Consider the following 21834-nt stretch of genomic DNA (forward strand, 5'->3'; position numbering starts at 1 on the left):
CAGTTCACAGGAACAGCCAGCTAGGAACAGACAAGCAAGATCACTTAGGTATCAAAGGTGCTGATAGTAATCTGCAGAGATTTTGAAACCTTCTGAAATAAATGAGGTGCCTTAAAATAAAATCCTTCACGGTAGTTGGTCTGCCTGTCTAGGAACCTCTGAAGATCTCTGAGATCAAGTTCAGAGCACTCAGCTTTAAGCTCAAGCTGACGACACTTTGAAGTCTGGCACATTATTTAAGTGCTGTCTTGAGTTAGAATGAATTTACGTACATGTATGTGCTTAAGAGCCTTCTTGAGCCAATGCCTTAGTCTTCACTAGATCTTACTCTGTCATAAATGAAGAACTAACATGCCACTTGGCTTCTTAAATTACAGAAAGAAAAACACAGCCAGTTGAATGAGTTCACTTGACCAATCCATTACAATTGTTCTTTAGTCTCCATTCAATCAGATAACATATCTGAGCTGCAAAACTGATGAGAAGCTGTGAAAGCAAGGTGTTAAATCAGCATAAGAGTACTGTATGTAACTTTGCTGTATCAACCCAAGAAAGTTAAATGTTAGGAAGACCGTAAGAAGCACATATAGCCCTCTCTCCAGCAAAAGACAACAATCACTTCTGCTATGGTACCGAGTTTTGGTTTGGTTTTGCTATGATAAATCAAGATTACTTTTTAACCTTAGATCAAACAGTTGAGATTAAGCTAGTAACTATTTCTACATAGGAGGGTTTTAGGAAGTTTTCTAACTTACAAAAAAATACCCCTACCTATATACGTGTGTGTGTGTGTGTGCACGTTTATTACATTATCTGACAATTTCAGGTTTTGTTCAAAGGAGCATAATTCCACGGAACTTAACAGATTTACATGTATTTGCAGGAAATGTGAATTTAGAATAAGAACTGACCAAGTATTTGGTACTAAATCTTAAGTTATTCTGAATAACTTCAGAATGGATCCTAACACAATGATTTTATTCTTGTCCATTTCCTCCTTAAACCCCCACTCTTCCAGGCTGAGTATCCTACTAAATGCAAAAAAGCAGAAATTAGCAGCACTTTTAAGTTCAACAAATGTTTAGAAATCGAGAAATTATTAATTTCTCTGGCTCTTATAAAATTTCCTATAGAGCTACTGACTCATGCAGCATGGCACTATGTAGAAGGGTGTAATAAAAACCATGAGCCCTGTGTCTGATCCAATCCTGCTAAGTCAGCTGGGAAGAAGGAAAGGTTGCAGTAACTTCAAATGTTTTGAGTCAGATTCCATCACAGCAGTCAAAGGCACAGATATCCACAAGAGGAGGTGAAAGCACAACATTGTCAAACAAAAAAACTGAAGTTCCACCTCTGGCTTTGTTATTGACTCTGATAAGACAAGCTAGCATAAAATTTTTCATTAGATGCAATGAGCTGATGTCATCACTTAGAGGAAGGCCAAGACAGCTGGTTTCCAAAAAGACATCTCAGGACAAACAGCCAGGTACACAAAATGACAAAGGCATCACTGCAGGAGTGCTGAATGAAGCTGAGAGACCTATCACCAAGAAGAGGAGACACTTAGTTTCCCTACCTAAATATTTTGCCAGGAAAACCTTCAGGAGGCTACAGCCCTGGTTCTGTACATGCTGCCACTGTCAGCATGAACCACTCAGCTTTACATTTAAATCCCACCAACATCTTTGAATTTGCCCCCTTCCCCTCAACTCTCTTAAAAGAACCCATCGGGCAGTAATTCTTATGCTCTGAACATGAACACCCTGACATACACAGCAGGACTGGGCTCCTGATAAAGCACAGTGATTGCAGTAATTTGCAATCTTAAAACCAACAGCAGCTAAAAATGGAGGGTCTGGTGTTTGTCTGTTGTAGATCTGTAAGAGCAACCATGACTTTGACCCCATATGTGGGACACCTTTACTGTAGACCTTCCTCAGGCTGAGGAGGACCAAACCAGTGTCACGCTTCTCCCAGAGGAATGCCCACTCAGACATCTATAGGGCCAGTGGAGAGAGAAAAGAGAAATGCTCTCCGCTCCCCTGAGGATGCACAGTCATGGGGAAGGAAGGGGCAGGAGGCAGAGAGCTAATACTGGCACAGGAGAGAGCAATCCCTGCTGCCCAGGGGGAGGGTGTTCACAAGACAGAGAGAACTCGATTTCACTTCCTCCTTGATGGATAGACAGCACACAAAGACGAAGCTTTTTTTTACTCAGGCTCAAAAATTATTATAATTGTTACTATTATAAAAGAGAGTCATATCTATGAGCCAACGCTTGCTGATGACAGCCCGTCTTCAATATTGATAAGACTTGCACTCTCAGTATAACTAACTCAAATAAAATACATACAAAATGACCAGATGATAAAATACATCTGCCTACTACTAACTTGTGGTATTAAGCTGCAGCATTAAGAAAAGCCCTTCAAATGAAAAGCCGATTTTTTGATAAATTCGCCATACGCAACAACTACAATTTAAGAGGGATTCTTAAGAGAGCTCCGCTTAGCCAAGAAAATGAGATAGCTCACCCAATGCTGCCACCTTCAGATCGCCAGGCAGCTACACACGGCTCCCCCCTCCCCCCCACGCACAGACAGACACGCAGGGGCAGCTCGGTGCATCAGGAGGCTCCACAGGCCTTGGCAAGCTCTGCTCTTCAAGTCTGCAAGCATCAAGGTATACTGATAAGGAGGTTAAATACTAACTGCATAGAGACACTTTTCATGGACCAGACGCAGACGCATCAATACCCGCTGTAGGCTTCTCTTTGTATGGCAAACTGCACAGACTGGGATACTGTAGTATATACAGGATAACTGCACTGGAGTGGGAATGACTGAACAAAAAAATCGTTGTTCAGATGAATAATTTTTTTTTAAAGCCTCACCTGAAGGCAAATAGCTGATTATTACATTGTCATTACCTGTAGGCTGGTGAATGCAAGCACAAATAGGGGCAGGCAGGCTCTCACGTTCTGATTTCAGATCTTGGACCGCTCTGGGGCATACTCCCCAGCCTGCAGCCCCAGGCGTGTGGCTCCTCTACAAGCTACAGCAATATCCTGTCATCTCTCTTTACTTCCGGTTCCACCGCATCTTTGGCTTTGCTACAACATATAGGTAGGCTCTTGAAGTCGGAAAGGTGTTTTCTGTGTTGTATAAATTCTGTAGTTCTTGAAGAGCCTTCCACTAAAATGCTGGTCTGTTAGCCAAATCAGCAAAATAAGATGAAGAACTGAAGTGACAAATGAAGGGTTAAAAATAATTTTAAAGCCAAGAGACATCAGTGTAATGGTCAAGACTGTGACAAGAGCACAGGACCCTGTATGATACAATTTTAGTTTATTTCTCTTATTTACCAAAAGTACATAAAATGTACTTTACAGTCATGCTTATGAACTGTCTACGTGGATTCAAAAATTGTTAAACATACCTATGGAAGAAAATGCTATTAAGGGCTATTAGGTACTAATACAGCAGATCTCTTCCTTCAGAGTCCCCAAATCAAAAAGTCATCAGCAACTAAAGCAGTACACCAGGAAAATATCACCACTGTATGGCTTTAGACCTATACTGTCCTCCAGAAATCTGCCATTTGCCAGTGTCAGAGGCAAGATACCGGGGTAGCTGGTGCGTCCAGTATACGTACAATTGTAAGAGTCAGATCACTTGCCATACTATTGACAGGAAAGATACAGAACAGATCAAGCCCTGGCACCTGGTCTCCAGGGTAAACACAATTGTCTATTCTTCATGTTCAGGTACTGTCCTGCATCATAAACTGGACTACCAAAAAGAAAAAGAAAAAATCAGCAACAGCTGTGACAGCTATCAAAAAAACCCCAATTATTATTCAAGGTTGTTTACAAATTTTCAAAGGCAGGAAAAAAGGTGTGATAAGCTCAACACTCCCCATCTGACTGGTTTCTAAGGCTTTGAAAATCACTCCTCACATCACATCATCTTGCATTTGGATGTCTCCCTCCTGGGATCTGCGCAAAGAGCTAGTGCAGGGTGTTGGGTGCTAATGTCACAAAGTCAGTACTTCAGAATCTGACTTGGCCATAAAGAGGCCTTTCAAGCCATTATACTTCACTTAGCTTTCTTATGGTATAGCTTAGACACTGATATTTGTGTTCACTTGGCAATTTTCAGCATGATGTATAACATGAGATTTTATCTGTTCTCTAGAAGTACCTTGTAAAGATGTTGTCAGGACAAGTCCTGAGAACACCAGCCATGTCAAGAGCCGATTCACTTGCACTCCCTGTTGCAAGGGGGAAGAAGGAGAGACTGAGTAACTGCATGACTGCAGCCCTAGCACATGGACAGGAATATTCACCACTACAGGAATTGCTAATGGGATACGGCTGCAGCCCATTTGTAGTAGCACAAACAATTACTTTATATATATATATATATACACAATATATATTATATATATATAAAATTGTGTGTATGTGTGTGTGTGTGTATATATATATAGATATATATATATACAATTGCCATGAAGACCATACAACTACTAATGTGTGTAAATACTTGCCAGACCAGTGCCAAATAAATATCCTTAAGAAGACATCTTTACGTTCTTTCTACTGGATTTAAATTGTTTGAATAGCCCGCTCTTAATTCAGATGCACGTGATATGTTCAGAATATGCAAAGATTAATTGCTTTATTTTAGAAGAAACCTTTGATATTTTAGCTCTAAAACGATTCACCTAGAGATTAAATCTCTCATATAGTTCTAATTTTCTCCTAAGAGAATAGTTATATACAACTGAAAGACTTTCAAAAATCCCATTGTTAGAAATTAGTCCTAAGAATCAATGAAGTAAAGGTGTTTTCTTTCCCCCATGAAAGTTGCTCAAATTGCAAGCAAATGTTGATTCAGAGATATTAGAGACTCCCATTTGTGCTTTCTTTCTTCATTCAGAGCTAATGCAAATAAATTTGTGAACAGTTGCTTATTTTTCGGTCTCAAAGACATCAATAGGCACCAAAAAACAACTGGCATTTCACATTTGACTGAATTATTCAAAATTCAAAGTCTGTTCAGTAGTATCAGGAATGCTCCACTACAAGAAACAGATAGATATAACGCAGGTAACCCAGGCAACTAGCCAGTAGAGCCCAATGTTAGAGTCCAGACATCAAGCAATACTGGCTATTTGACAGCTATTCATGTGGGAACATTATTGAGTAGAAATGCCGGGAGATTTTTGAACAACAAATAAATCTCCTGATGAGCTTGTGAATAGATCAAAAGCAGAAAAGAAGTAAAATTCAATGGCTAAATCTTTCATTATAGATGATTCGTCTACATCCAGCAAATGCAGTGACCCTGGTCACAGTCAACAGCATTTCTAAATAAGAAGAAAAAGTTTAATTTTTCAGTTATCTTCTTGAAGTATTTTGTTTAGTCTGCCACTTCGGAATGTATTTAGGCTCACTGAAATGAGGTTCCCTTCAGGGATCTCAAAGTGTATATATTTAACAATATTCTCCTTTTCCGCTCATGTGACTGATTTGCATTCAGACCTTTCACTAAGGGTGAATGCTTGGAACAACCTCTTTATAAACAGAAGTCTGAGCAGATTTGGTGCCACTCACTAGCACTTGGGGATAGACACAGACCAGCCTTAGCATTTCTGTTGTCAGCCATAGTACACAGTATCACTACATGCAAATTTCTCTAAAAAAATCAAAAAATACCTCATGCAGAGGCTTGACATACTCAAAGTACAGACTATAGTGAGCACTGGGGGCATTAACCCCTTGTGAATACTTCAAAATTACATTTCTTTTTTCAGAAGTTTCTGAAGAGAGAAACTCATAACCGTAACCCAAATAAAATTATCATCATGAGTTTGTAAGGAAGCAGAAAACGTACCTCAAGCAACATAATGCTTCAGTGGTATCAGTAAGGAGGTAACTCCATACCTCCAACAGCAGGGACCTCAGCCAAGACGAGACAATGTGTATGCCAGTTGCCTACCTTGCAGGTGCTCTGCATCTTCTGGAACAAGAGCTGAAGGACATCCATCCCTACTAAAACCCTTGTGTCTCTTGAGAGAATGTGTCTTTCTGTTGTTGATTCTCACATGAAGGAGGCCCTCTTGCTACTATGAAGAGCAGGCAGAGAGAATGGAGGATGAAGCACTTCTGGGATCTTTCTGCTGCTGCCACTCCAAAAGAAGTTAGTCCCCACAGATTTGGAGCCACTGGATATCCCGCTTCATATTTTAATTACTCCTAAATAATCTGAATTTAGGCCTGCTCTGCACAAAGATGATGTCTGTCAGTGCCTCTCATTTTATCTCAGTTGAAAACCTTGGAGACCTTTGGAGATGCAGAATCAGGAACCTCAATACTTAAGCAAAAACTCTTTGTAGAACGCTGGTGTTTCCTGGCAAGGCAGCAATTCACCTCCACCAAAGCTAGTGGTCACAGAGATGATGCAAAAAATCAGTCCCACAAAAGCACACCTGCCTCAACTTCCCCAACACTGTCAGAGGAAGAACTCCTAGTTTTTTCAACATAATTAATAATGCTGAAGCTTAATATACAGCTAAGGAGATGAAACCACTGAAATTACAAACTGCTGCTTAGATCATTTGTTAAACATAAGGCATTAAAGCCCTAATGCTTTACCCTTCCTATTTCCCCTTCCCTATCATATGATTCTTATCTCGAACAACTTCTAAAACCTGGGGTTTTAAGGTTTATTAATTTCATATGGAGTTATTAAGAACAAATGATGTGCAATAATGAGCCATTCCCTTTCCACTTTATTTTACAACATGTAATGTGAGTTCACGTTCAGCGCTCCCTATGGTAGCTGAAGTGAATATTTGCTCATTTCTTTTTCAAGCTGTTGCCGCAAATTTCAGCTATCTAGAGATTTCACACAGTTAACATAAGAGGCACAGTCAGGTCTTTTGATATGTTAGCTAGGACTCCAAGAGATGGGGTCCTCTGAAAGCCAAACTAAAAGGGGGGGGGGGGGGGCAAGGTAAACAGGTAAACATATGTCGCTGCTGTCCAGCCAGAGTCTTCAGTCTGTGCTGACCAACGTAACACACTTGATCCACCGTGATCATTCACAATTCACATGCTGCAAGCAGGGACTGTCTTTAGGGCTCTACCATTCCTGTTTTCCAGATCCTTGTTCTGCTACTCTTTCAAACGAGGACTTTGTGTTAACAAAACCTATCAAAGCAAGAACAGTCCTGAGTTTATATACTACATGGGCAAGGTCTGGCACCCCAGAAGTGCTCCCTCAGCCTCGTGGCTTATGCTACAGCTTGGAGAGTATGACTCCTCCAGCAGAGGGCCAGGGAATTGAACACTGACAGGCTGGCACGAGCCACACAAGAGCAGAACATGGAACGAATAGACATACAGGAGATCATTTAGTTGTTCTTTGCCTGACAGCACTCCCATTTCATGGGGAGTCATTGACCCTCGACTGTTTCTCTAACTGTGAACTGCATTGCTTAGAAGAATACCCAGAGAACAGACAAGAAGAACTTCAGGCACTTTTCTTCCTCTGGCATCCAGAGCCAAGCATCTCTACAAAAGCCTAGCCCAGCCTTCAGGACCTGTTTCCCACAGTAACCTGTAGACATCAGCGCTGGTCCACCATAGTTTCCCCTTCTCTAAAAAGGCCAACCTCCACTCCCCAGCAAGGATGCTAAGAAGGAGACTCCGAAGAGAAGGCATAAAGTTCCAACACGTCCTGAAATACCAAGAAAACCTTTTGAGGCTGGGGAGGCAGAGTCTGTCCTTTTGAATGCGCTGCAGTGCTCTGAGAAAACTTCATAAGGGAAAAACTGGCACCAGAGTCTCTGCCATTTATCCTGGGAGAAGCTTTTGATAGACTGGTAAGGCAAATCCACAGATTAATAAGAAGCAAGGTGCAGCAACAAATCACAGTACAGGTAATCCTCATGTTATAAGCAGGTTTCCTGAATCACTGCCCTTTGCCAGTCCGCTGTCAGAATTCATTACTGCAGGCTGCAAGGTCTCGTTAATAACTATCCTTGGCCAGCCCAGAGACAGACCCCCAGTGTCCTCCCTAACAGGCATTCCCCTGGCACCAGGCACATGTAGTGCTTCTCAAGATGCCATTCCCTGGAGCAGGCCATCCACCCCCTAACTGCCAGGCCACTTACTGCATATGGCAACTGCACTGCAGGGAGTGAAGCAGAAGAGCCAGGGAGCCTCCCATGGCATTTTAGCCGAGGAGGGGTATGAGGTTCTTGTGTACATGATCAGCAGCAAAAGTCCTAATGATCTGCTAATGAGGGGAAGTCATATCTCCAGAAAGGGGAGCAGCCTCCTGGGGCTGGAAGGATCTCAGAACTTCTGCAAGCCTTGAAATTGTGGGGGCAGAAACACATTGAAGAGACAGGGACAACTGGCCAGTCAAGCTTTAAAATTCTTATTTCAAGGAAAAAATGCACTATTTCTTTAGAGTCATATCCATTTCAAATTTATTTTTGAGGAGCAAAAAAAGGCTAGGACTTCATTTGAAAAATTACAGCATCCACACTAATTTTCAAAACATTTAAAAAATAAAATTAACTTCTTGCATTTATTTACTGAAAACTGATTTAATAGCTATGACTTGTTTTCAAACATCACCGTTTCCAACAGCAACACTACACTTGAACTCAATGTTCTTTTAATCACATAAATGCAAAGGGACTCCCAAAAGCTTTTGTGGCTCTTAATGCATTTGCTTAACCTGCCTTTCAAAAAGCCCCAAAAAAAAAGATAGCAGGCATCAGCACAAAAGTTTAAGTTCTATTCATGTCAAGCTGACAGGCAGATCAAAAGAAAAAAAGGAGCTCAGGGAATTTTAAATATCTATTAATTTTGCTACTAAAAATATATCCAAATTGAAGATGTTTTTCACAGCCCCAAACAACATCTTTTTCAAGCATAGTAGAGCACCTCCTTGTAGCTCCCTGATTTTCAGCAGTAAGGGCATGTAAAATGAATCTATCATAACCAGAGTAGTCAACTGAGTCACCATTGAGTTACCTGCCAGAAGCCTGTAAACAGCAAATCATGTATTCAGCAAGGTGCAAAAAGGTTACACTTGAGCAAGTACCTGTGAGCAGGGAGATCGCAGCTTTTCACTATACTGAAGTCCAAGGGATTTACAGTGGCTGTGGTCTAGGAGTGACTTACCAAACATGCAGATCACTCTGAAATGGTCACTAGTGATCAGGCTCCCACTGATATGCAAGACTTCTGCGCTCTTATAGGTCCTAAATTCACTGCAGGTGTATCATATGGATCTGCTCATAAGCCAATATGTTTATTCAAAGTTGAAAAATTAATCCTGTAAAGGTGTTTACATTTCAGAAATGTAAAACATCTTGTAAACTATAATTTTAGACACTTTTATATAGTCAAACTATATAATGGTAACAAATACAGCCTACTGATTCAAGGGAGGGAAGAAAGACCCTTAGAAAAAGAGTAATATGTTTTATAGGGAAAGAAGTATAGTCTGGGAGTACCCACTCTTTCCAGCATGTCTTGAAAAAGCTCCGAGTTCAAAATGCTTTATCTAGCGCTATTAGAAGATACCTTCTTTATCAATGCCATAATGATGATCTATAGAAAGTTCTCTATCATCTACAGAAAATATAAAACTGACAGATGCTAACAGAAACAAGGTTATCCTGTCCACGCTAATGCTTTTTCTTATGCAAAAGCAAAATCCCAAACCAAGCTTGAATCTAACAAACAGCCTGGAGGCAGGGTGGGGGTGTTCAAAGTGTGCCTGAAACAGTGCCATCACATTCACCTTCTGTTGACCTTGCGCTGCGACAACTTCAGCCATAACTGGAATCAAACCAAAACCAACCCAAATTAACAGACACAAGGCCCTTCTCTGTAAACTTATTTTTTTTACTTCAACAACGCTCTCAGATTTAGAGCATTTGCTTTAACCTTCCAAGATTGCCAACAAATAAAAACCCCTATATACAATAACATCAGAAGGCCTGTCAGCTCTAAGAAGTAGCTAACGGAGTTGCTTGCATGCTGTACCATGTAAGCTTGGTTTGGACAGAGACACACCGGCAAAATCATGTGTCCTCTGGAGTCGATTCTTCCCCTGCAAAACCCTGTATTCCTAAATAACAGGTTTTGGCAAGTAAATTACTAACATTAATTTTACAGCAACAAATCCTACTGTCATTTGGACGTATACAACCCTATTGACTTTTAGGAGACTATACATGGAAATGAAGGTAGTATTTAGCTCACAGACCTAAACTCATTGAAAGCAATGGCAAACCTCTCCTTAGCCTTCTGTTGGACCTATAAATATATAATTAAGCTATATTTACAAAATCATTATGGTAGATCACCCAAAAATATCTCAGTTAAAAATTTATGGGACCATATTCCATCCAGCACTTTGATGCCATCTGATAGAAAGATGATGACAGGCACAAGAACCACTTCCAAAGATGCAGCATTTAAGCAATTAAGCCCTAGGCATAGTCAGCTCTTTATGGATACCAGCCATATTTTGTCTTACTTCCATAGTTTAATCTGTGTATACAAAGAAAATACCCAGGAACATGCTGGGTGAGAGGATTAGACTGAACACATGTGGTATGCTCAGTCCTTGAGCCAGTATTTAAAACAATTCAGATTAGTGCACAGAATCTTTTCAGTTCTGTACAGATATTAATTTTAAGACTCTGTCCATAAGATGGTATTTGGCTTATGCATAGCAGCTACATGTATGAATGTCCCTTCTGGAAGCAAAATTATTCACTGAAATATTCCAGACAATACCAAGGTAAGTGCGTGGTTTGAGGACTTTATTACACATAATTGGTTTGGTTTCTGCCTGAAAGCAGAATCTCTTGGCTTTCTTCTCCTGATGCATCCACCAACCCTCAAAAGGAAAACAGATATGCAGGGTTGCAGCCATGGTCGCACTCTGCAGCGCAGCAGGGAGCACAGATCCCTGAGCAAGGGGAACCTGGAGCTGGTCCACCCCAACAGCACTGCAGGTCCCAGCCAGATAAGCAAGCAGCTGCATTCAGGGAGCTGCTCCCAAGGGAACCCCACCTGCAGGTTTTTTGCACATCACTCCTCAGCTGCTCTGGCTCCATGGAAAGCATGGATAAAGCCAGCTCCTCCACCTGTGCACCCACAGCACAGACATTCCCTCGGTCCTAAGTGAGAACTAGACATGGCTGAAATGAGTTTCCATGTGCTGAACTCCCTCACTTCAAAAATGTGTGCTGCTGGCAGAGGATCTCCGCGTCTTGTACAAATGACTCAGTTACTACTCTATGTTACAGAATCTTACAGATTTCAGTATGTAAACAAACACAACAGAAAAAGCAAGTGGCATTATAAAATGTACTTCGTTAGTTTGCTTTGACACCTATATATCCCCCTGAGAATACTTCCTAACATAGTATGGGACATACTGCAGTACACAAATAAAACTTTAGCAGCTTAAGACCCCCACAGCTCTGGACTATACATGAATGCATTTTACAAGTGAGTTTCACATGTATGTGCTACAACCAAAGAAAAATAAATGTAGTAGTGTCAGAATGAATGATACCTACACAGAGCCTAGGATTATCTCTTTCCTTCAAAATATCAGTGAAAACACAGAGGCAGTCAGCAACAGCAGTAGCAATACATTCCAAACCTTTCTTCTACTGCTTTTTTCCCCCACTGTCTTTATTTAAACCTTTAGTCCTGTAACTTATGTGCTTTGTTTGTATTTATTACCCAAAATGCTTGTGCTATTGTTGTTCACTGGAAGCTTACGCTGGGTCCTTTATTTTGACCCAGTTACGTATGTTCTGTAAGATACTTTATACCTTTTTGCTAATAGATTTCCTACTCTAAGTCAAAAGAGAAAACAAATATGCAAAAAACTCTTATCAATATTCATAGACTCCTTCCACCTATTCCTCTACCTATCTCAACTGGATCCAACAACAAAATGGTAGATCCTTGCTACTTGCATGCACTCCTAAATTGCACAAATTCTTCCTGAGCTCTTTTTTTGAGGCTCACTTTCATTACTGTTGTAGCAGAGCAAATGTTCAGTGTGAGCTATTGAACTACCAGCAAAGATTACTATTGCAGAATCTGCAATTTCTTAATGAAAATGAAGTTGCTTCTGAAAATAAACAAACGTAATTAGCAAGCCAGTGCTGTGTGAAATTTGTACCATTCTCTTGTTAACCTATATGTCAAGATGTATTACTCGTGTGCATGTAAATTTGCATTTGCAGTTCAGTAACCTCACAGATTATGATCTAATCCACATAGCATTATGGAAACATAATGCTATAAGAAATAAAAATAAATCCAGTGTCTGGCTGTAATTTGTTGTTTTATTAGAGGCTTTTTCTTTAGCGTTTCTAACTGCTTAGGGCTTGATCTTCATAAATCGCATCCTGTCTAAAAGGAGCTATATTATTTCTACAGCAAAATTTCTAATTCTTTCCCTGCTCCTAATTAAGTCAAATTAGTTCTCTCTTGCATCTAGCTTCCTCATTACAGGGTTGGGCCCAAGCACACAAATGTACAAGCATGTTATAAAACAACACTATGATATGGAGAAATAATGTGAAATGGGGATAATGGACATGGATTGTGATTGTATGTGTCTGCTTAAGGAATGTGGGTATGGTGACTAGTCATGGGTGCGGTGACAACCACAGTTTTGAGGAGATGCCTGCCCCTCTTCCTCTAACAAAGGGGAGACGCCTGCCCTTCTTCCTCTAACAAAGGGGCTATTTAAAAGAGAATAAGAAAAGATGAGAGACATTCAAATGCTATCTAGAGGGAGGGAGTGCTAAGTCTCCTTGCTGGAAAAGATTGGGTGGTCACAATCACCTGAAGAAGATCGGGTGGTCACAAGGACATGAATCACCTGAAGAAGATCGGATGGTCACAAGAACATGAATCACCTACAAACCTGCAAGACCACCACATTCCAGGCAAAGGACTGATAAGCTAATTAACATACGAAGCGGGGTTTAGGTAACAAATATGTATAGGCGTTAATTGAATATTCATTTGTTCATTGTATAAATGTGAGATGGTTCGTCACTTTGGGTATGCACGCTTGTGGAGGAGCGATCCCCCGTGCATCTGCGCGCAATAAACATACCTACTTTATAACTTTCGAGTTATAGAGTCTAATTCCGCACGTCAGTTTGGCGAGCCAGGCAGGAGGATTTCTGCTCGGCTGAGGGACCAGCTGCGGAGCGGACGCTCCTAGGCGCGCCCCGGGAGATTTCCTCGGAGGAGCCTCCTCTCCTCAGCTGTTCACCCGGGAGCAGAAGAGAAACCCCTGGATCCACGGATAAAACGGTATGTTTAGTAACGGGGCGGCTGGTGAGACGCACGGAGACGTCCGGCGCGCAGCGTAGTCCCCAGGAGGAAAGGTACCTTGGGAGGGGGTTTGCTGACCAAGGGGTGGCCGCTAGCGATCTTGAGGGCAGATCGAGCAAACCCGAGGTTACTGCCATTCCTAAAAGCCCGGAGGCCTCGTGACGGAAAGCGGGGGGCGGGACGGAATAAGGCGGAATCTCACAGGAACAAGAGGGACCTCACGGCAAAAGTAAAAGGGAAACTTTTGCGTAGGAAAAAGAGGAAGCTAAAAACTTCCTTTAGGTTGTCTTAAGAATTGGGGAATTCCTAGAATGTAACAACTGAAATAGCGCTCTGTGTCTTGTTTGTTCTATGTGTTGTCTTGTTATATGTTCAAAACTCGGAGTTATGAAACGTATGTTGAAAAATATTAACATTCTGGTAATTCGTGGCAAATAGCGGAAAACTTAACACTCTGCTTAAGACCAGGAAAAATTGGTTTTTGTTTGTTGTTTGTTTTTTGGCAATTGTTCATTGAAATGCATACTTTGTGAACTGTTAGTGTTCCTAAGAGTTTGTACATAAGTGCACGGTACCGTATAACATACTGCTTGTGTGACTGCGGGCTGCCCGGAGAGTGTGAATGGTGTGATTGAGATGCGCATTTTGATTTTCCGTGTATAGCTTAATTATTTTGACTAAGTGTGAGTGCAAGAGTGCTTGAGACAGGCGTTTGAGTGCAAAACGAGTAAAAAGCTCTATCCGCGTTTCCAACCTTGGGTGGCTAAGGCGGCCGGAGAAAAACAAAGTAATTAAAATTGCAAAATGGGAAATGGAAGGAGTAAGCCCTGTGAAAAATCGCCTTTGGGTTGTATATTAAAACATTGGAGTGATACCGTAGGACAGGGTGGTACCGAAAATAGAAGGAAATTGGTTAAATATTGTAATCAGTGGTGGCCTTTGTATAAATTGGAGAGCGATGCGAAATGGCCTCAGGAGGGAGGAACGTTAGATTATAACACTCTCCTGCAATTAATGTTGTGTCTGAGAAGAGAAGGAAAATGGGACGAAGTATCGTATGCAGACATGTTCTTTGTCCTCCAGGACAAACCTGAGTGGCAAAAGGACTGTGGATTAGTACCCCCTCGGGATCCTATGGTACTAGCACTAGAAAGAGTGCGGGATTAACATCACCTGATCTTTGATTGTGGCTCTAGAAAAGGATAGGAAAAAACTGAGACCTAAACTAGAAAGATGTTCTTGTTGAAATTTTGTGTTAAAAAGCTCAGGTTGCGGTTCCTTCTGTGGAGCAACCAGAATGAAACACGTTGTAAGATATAAAAACTTGTACTGATGTATGTAAAACCTGAGGCATGCGTGTGTGTGTGAAGAATCAAAGACCTTGTGAAAGTGTTGGGGTGAGTTTGTACAAACCCCCGTACCCCCTCGAAGGTGCAACTGAATCATGCTGGGATGCATGGCAGGATGTTTTCTGTTTGCTTGCAAAGGCCTGATATGTAAGAACACAGACTTAAAGCAACAAGTAGCAGATTTGCATTCAGGGTGAGAAAGAGTTAAAACAGAAGTGCTGCTGCAGAGGCAGGCTTGTGTAACCTGCAGAGCAGGAAGAGCATCTCCTGCCCCGAACCCTTCTGCTGGTGAGGAGGAGGGGTTGCTCTTGCTGACAATTGAGCAGAAGGACCTGACAATGTCACCCCAATTGCTGCAGCATTTGCAGTACAACAGGACCGGTAACGGCCCTTCTAGGGCAGGGAATGGGTATGAGGTGGAATTTTAGTGAATATAAAACCAACTTACTTGTTAAACTTCAGTAAAAAAAAAAAAAAAAAAAAAAAAAAAAAAATTGTTACAGTTGTGGGAGCTGCTGGCCACCAGGAAAACATCCTGAAACCTTTAAAGTACAAACTAAAAAAAAAAAAAACAAATAAGAATGCCAAATTCACTAAAATCTTTGTTGGGATGAGATTTATTAGAACATCTAGACGTTTAAAGAGGGGGAAATGAAATTAAAAGTTAAATATGATCAAGTAATTGAAATATTGAGCTTATCTTTAATTCAGCAGAAAAGAGGAAAAGAGGACCTCCCTGAAGTAAGAGAAATTTTTAACCAGGTGTATCTGAAAATAAATTCCAGGAAAGGTGAAAAATGCTTTACCTGATACAGTAAAATGATAAGGGGGAGGCTTGCTCAGTTCAGATAAAAACAATATCCCTTGGTCAGCAAGGCTGTGGGGATATTGGCAGAAAAAGTGAAATAAAATACACTCTGTAGTAGTTCTACTAATGTAAATCTGTGTGTTTTGCCATGACAGTGACTTGTTATGGGATGTGCAGATGAAACTGCATTGACAACGAAGTACAAGGAATAAGGTTGGTCAGGTGCCTCCTACCATAGTCAAGGGCAAGACTGGGTTGGCCTCTGTGTTTGCCACCAAGAAGAATCTTGAGCTCCGCTGTTGGCTGCAACCCAGTAGGCGTTGAGCGGTGGGAACATATGCCATGCCAGACCTTGATGCGAGGCATGGCCCACTCTGAGGCACTGATTTGGAAATTGGAAACTGCCTGGCCGACCATGAGGCCAGACAAGTAACAGAGGAGGTAGGAAAGGAGGAATTATCCTTAATACCAGATGATAAAATCCAAACTGTAAGTACAGATCAAGAGCCAAACTATTCTAAAGAAAACTTAAAGGTAATTCAGGACATGAATTATAAAATAAAATTAAGTAAGTGGATTTATTTAAGGGATGGTTGTATAGTGGTACCATCCAATTTAATATGGACCACAGCCCTATTATTAATAAGACTCATTGGGGAGCTGATACTTTATATAAAAGTCTAAATCAGAAATTGAAAGGGCGAAACTTGTATACTGTAATAAAACAGGTGACTCAGCAATGTGAAATGTGTTTACACAATAATCCCAATACAGCAAATAAAATAAAACTAGGGAACATTAGCAGAGGGAATTATGCAGGGCAACATTGGCAGATCGATTTCTCGGAACTTCCTAGAAAAGGGGGGTATCGATATTGGTACTAATGGATACCTTTTCAGGTTGGCCAGAAGCCTTCCCGTGCAGAACTGCTAAAGCCCGGGAAGTGACCAAAATACTACTCCAAGAGATAATACCTAGGTTTGGAGTCCCAGCGGTAATGTCCTCGGATAGAGGACCACATTTTGTGTCCAGAATAGTGCAACAAATTAGCCACCATCTAGGAATAGATTGGCAATTACATACCCCATACCGACCACAATCGAGTGGCCAGGTGGAAAAGATGAATCATCTAATCAAACAACAGATTGTCAAGTTAGGCCAAGAAACAAATCTAACTTGGCCCCAGTCTTTGCCATTAGCTCTTACACGAATTCGAACTAGACCGAGAGCAAAAGAGGGGCTTAGCCCATTCGAAATTTTATATGGACGACCCTATGGGGTACAAAAGGGGATGTCTTCACAGATTGGTGAAGAAACAATGACTTCCTATATGGTGGCACTAAACAAACAATTAATAAGAATTGAGAAGCATGTGATGGGAACACGCAGTAGGGGTCTGGATGGACCTGTTCACGATATACAACCAGGAGACTATGTATACGTTAAGTGTTTTGCAGATAAAACCCTGGAACCACAGTGGACCGGACCTTTTCAAGTCCTACTCACCACCTACACTGCAATCAAGGTTGAGGGACAGAATTCTTGGATTCACCATACCCGGATTAAGAAAGCCCCTGCAACTTCTTGGAAAGTAACCCCAGATAAAAAAGAACTGAAACTCAAATTTACTCGGACAAATGGGAACAATGTGGGTGGCAAGTAAGTGAACCTGAGAGGTTGCGGATCCACCATATGGGAAGGGCACCACAACAAACAATATAGAACAAGAGTCTGGGACTGAGCCAGTGGCCAGTCTTGCCCAACTTGTTATTAGTAAGCCCCAACTCAAACAAAGAAAGATATTTTTGATCAAATATGAGGAACGTTTAGATTCTTAAAATGATCAATAGTGGGTTTAAACCATTTGTGTTTTTTTGTACCCTCTCTTGCCTACAACCAAGAGCCTGATAATTGGCCTTGGAATCATGCCCAGAAAAAACACACTGGAATAATGGGAAAGGTGGACTCAAAAGACGAAACTAGCTATGGTGGTTTTTTCTGAAAATGAGGTGTACCAAAGGAATCAATGGGATCGGGAGGATGTACACAAAGTCGACCGATTATGGGGAAAATTAGGAGATAAGATAAAAGTAGGGTGTCAAACATATAATGAAAAGGATAACACCAAGATTTCCGGAGACACCCAGATTAATGTCAGAAAGGTAGATAAGGAATTTACCCTTCTAAATACAACCATGTGCTTTAATTCACGGGAATGTTGGCACAATTTTACCTTAACCGAGCCCATCTTTATAATATGCCTAGGAAAGGAATCCCCAAGAACAGCTCTGACTTATAAGATCAAAATAACAATCATGCTAACCACTGTTCCTACCACCACCACAGTTACAACAACCCCATTAACGCTTGATCTTAAATTAACTAAACCAGATCCAAAGATTTATACAATTGGACCATGTGTAATCAGAAATACAGGTCAGCAACAAATGTTGTTTAACCCAGAATGGTCTCTTAAAAGAATAGAGTTAAAAATACAAGTCAATGTTTCTGATGTTAAGCCATCCTGTTCCCCCTTCTTACGAACCTCTTATGAGGGATGGACAACTTGGTTAAGAAAAAGGGGAAATATTTATCGAAACAGAATAGTGAGAGATGTAACTGGAATGTTGGGAACAGGACTCGGAGTATTAAATTCCATAGACTCAGAGGTGATAATGAATAAACTAGCCGCCACCACGGCCGATCTATCAAAACTACAACAACCACTAAAATCTTCATTATTGGCATTAGGGGCACATCAATGGTTGATATCGAAGGTACTCCCCAGGTGGGAACAAATAAACATGGAAGATCATCAACTCATCACTAAGGCATTAGGTGGTTTACAGGATGACGTCGCCCTGGCTCTAAGTTGCATCCAAGCCCAAATGTGGATGCAATCAATAGCTGCATCCATAATAAGAAGGAGAGGAAGGCATATTTCCTACAGAAATTCGAAAGATGGTTTGGGACAGTGCTACGGAGGTAGAAAACTCCAGTCATGGTGGAATATGGTGAACTTTACCTATGACCCCAACACACACACCATCACAGCTTTTGTGTTAACCATACATAATGCAGTAATAATTACCATACACCCCATTGTAGCCCTTGGAATTAACCATAATGGGGTGCTCCTATACCCTTTTGAACATAGAACATGGGCCAGAAAGATAGGCGACAAGTGGCAAACAGTAGATTTAGAATCTTGTATTATGCGAGAACAGCAGGGCTTCCTCTGTGAAAGCAATACTATAATGGCTCAGGATACTTGTTTAGATACAGATCAGAAAATATGTCATTTCGAGGCCCGACCAAATGCAAACTTGAAAACAGTAATTATATATGCAGGGAAGGGATGTGCGTGTTTGAGAACTAAGTGTAACACAATAACCATAGATGGGGAGGTAAAAGAGACTGCACAGTATTCAAATTATTGTATTTGTAATTTTACTACTATCACAGGATGCGATTTTAGTTACTCAGCCCCAGTAGTGTCTCATCAATTCTTAAAATCCAGTTTTACCCTATCACAGATAATAATTCCTACCCCCATAGGACTAAATATAAGCAGTATAAAAGAACTATTAAAACATGCAGATTTACAACGTATACTGGAAGAAACCAAAGAAAAGGGACATGAAACTCTTCTTATGATCCATCATGATGTAGAGGGGATCAAGAAAGTTTTAAAAAAGGTAGAACAGGATGGAAACCATAATTGGTGGGATACTCTCTTTGGCTGGTCACCCTCTGCAACAGGAATTCTTAACACTCTGGTACACCCCATTGTGATCTTATTGATCAATTTAGGAATTTCCTTAATACTAACCATTATGTTATATTTGTGGGTTTGGAGAATGTTTAAAAGGGTAACACTTATGTATGATGCTTTATATCATTCGGGAAGGCTGCTTAAGTAAAAGAATTTACTTAATTTAATAGAAAAGGGGGGATTGATATGGAGAAATAATGTGAAATGGGGATAATGGACATGGATTGTGATTGTATGTGTCTGCTTAAGGAATGTGGGTATGGTGACTAGTCATGGGTGCGGTGACAACCACAGTTTTGAGGAGATGCCTGCCCCTCTTCCTCTAACAAAGGGGAGACGCCTGCCCTTCTTCCTCTAACAAAGGGGCTATTTAAAAGAGAATAAGAAAAGATGAGAGACATTCAAATGCTATCTAGAGGGAGGGAGTGCTAAGTCTCCTTGCTGGAAAAGATTGGGTGGTCACAATCACCTGAAGAAGATCGGGTGGTCACAAGGACATGAATCACCTGAAGAAGATCGGATGGTCACAAGAACATGAATCACCTACAAACCTGCAAGACCACCACATTCCAGGCAAAGGACTGATAAGCTAATTAACATACGAAGCGGGGTTTAGGTAACAAATATGTATAGGCGTTAATTGAATATTCATTTGTTCATTGTATAAATGTGAGATGGTTCGTCACTTTGGGTATGCACGCTTGTGGAGGAGCGATCCCCCGTGCATCTGCGCGCAATAAACATACCTACTTTATAACTTTCGAGTTATAGAGTCTAATTCCGCACGTCAACTATTTCTAATTACTCATGAGTCCAAAATTTTGTCCATTAGAGCAATCTGAGATCCTCTCAAGAAGCGGGTCACTGACCTGACCAGCTGGGCACCCTCATAGCCAGAGGTGAACCCTCCTTCACATTTTAACTTTGAGTGATACAGTACAAAGCACAAAATGTTTCCGTTTTAGATGTAACATGTCATATGTTGAGGTACCTACTTAGCCCAGAACTAGTTAAAGTAGGAGGTCTGTATTTAAAAATGTTTTGCAAACCACTATTTTATACCACCCTTCACAAATGAAAGAACAACCCACCACAATTCCAACACCAGTAGCCCAGCTCCCCAACTTCACTGCAGTGGCTGACACTTGATTTCTCCACCATCTAAATTACTTTTCCCATCCCACTGAAGAATTTGCAGATCTGAATCACGCCTTTTTACCTTCTGCTGATCAGAAACTGCAGAGACGTATCCTTGAATAGTGATGCTGGTTGATAAAGATGAATCCGCTGAATCCTACTTCCCTCCTGCATGCAGCTCATTCCTCCCATCCCTAAGCAGCAAACCATTTCAGCTCTGCAACATCAGGTCCATTCTTCCTGCCACACAAAAGTCTTCCACTTCTACAGAAGCACATCCAAAACTGACTTAACTTCACAGGGCTGCTCTTAACCAAAACTCAGATTAGGGTCTGAACTGCTCACTTCCCTGACTCCCCAACCCTCTCTCTTTTCCAGTTCTAGCTGGAAAAGTGGAAAGGATTCAGGGAAGTAATAACATGCTTAAAGTTACAGAGCATCTTCTACATGACAACTAAACAAATGACTGCTTTTCAATCCAGAAGAGACAACTAAGGGAGAAAATGAAACAGTTCTGTAAAATCATGATGGCATAGAGAAAGCATGCAGGGATGACTTGATCATTCTCTTCTCAAATACAAAAAGGCTAGTAGGAATCAAGTTAAAAACAACAGAAGGGGATAGTTCACCAGACAGTGAATAGTTGAGTCACAAAGTTCTTTGCCAAAGTTACTGCAGATACTGAAAATTTACATGTCTTCAAAGACAAACAGCTGTTCCTGGACAGAAATCCATTCAGGATAATTAAATACGTAGAAACCACATTCGGCTCAAGAGTTCCCTGAGTTTCTGAGTGGCCAGAAACTTTGAAAACATTTGAAAAGAATCAGGTATGCTTATCCTGTTCTTACATCCCCCTAAGCAGCTGTTTATGACTGCACTTGGGTACAAGGCATCAGCCATAGGGCCTGACCAGCACCACAATTCCTACAAACCCAAACCTGGAAACACAACTCTCTCCAAACCCAGAACAAAGGCCTCAACAAAGCGTCACAATTCCTGCAGAAAACATCAAGCATTTGCTCCCATTTCAGAAACAGAACTCTTCAAATTCTCCTTGTAGTAACTTCTTCAGAGTGCTAGCTTATTTTTTGTATTTCAGAGCTATTTGGTTTGAGCTACAAAGCTAGCTAGGTGTCACTGCTGACGTCTTGTTCTTGTGCCGTGAACCTCTGATGTGATGATCGTGAAAATGCACTGCAGGGGAAACACTGCAGTATTCCAAAATATTAAATATTGATCCCTGAAATCTACAAGGTTTTTTCCCCTTTAGTCCTGTTCTGTGATACATGTACTGTCTTTCCTGCTCATCTATTTGATTACGTATACTGTAGGAAGGACTTGACAT

General features: G+C 41.0%; 1 protein-coding gene across 1 annotated transcript in view; it reads right to left on the minus strand.

Annotated features, from left to right (window-relative positions):
- TPH2 (tryptophan hydroxylase 2) overlaps positions 1 to 21834 on the minus strand; it is a 62136-nt gene that overhangs the window by 11073 nt on the left and 29229 nt on the right. The gene's annotated exons all lie outside the window — the stretch shown is intronic.

The sequence above is a fragment of the Falco peregrinus genome, chromosome 6, assembly GCF_023634155.1.
Source record: "Falco peregrinus isolate bFalPer1 chromosome 6, bFalPer1.pri, whole genome shotgun sequence".
NCBI lineage: Eukaryota > Metazoa > Chordata > Aves > Falconiformes > Falconidae > Falco > Falco peregrinus.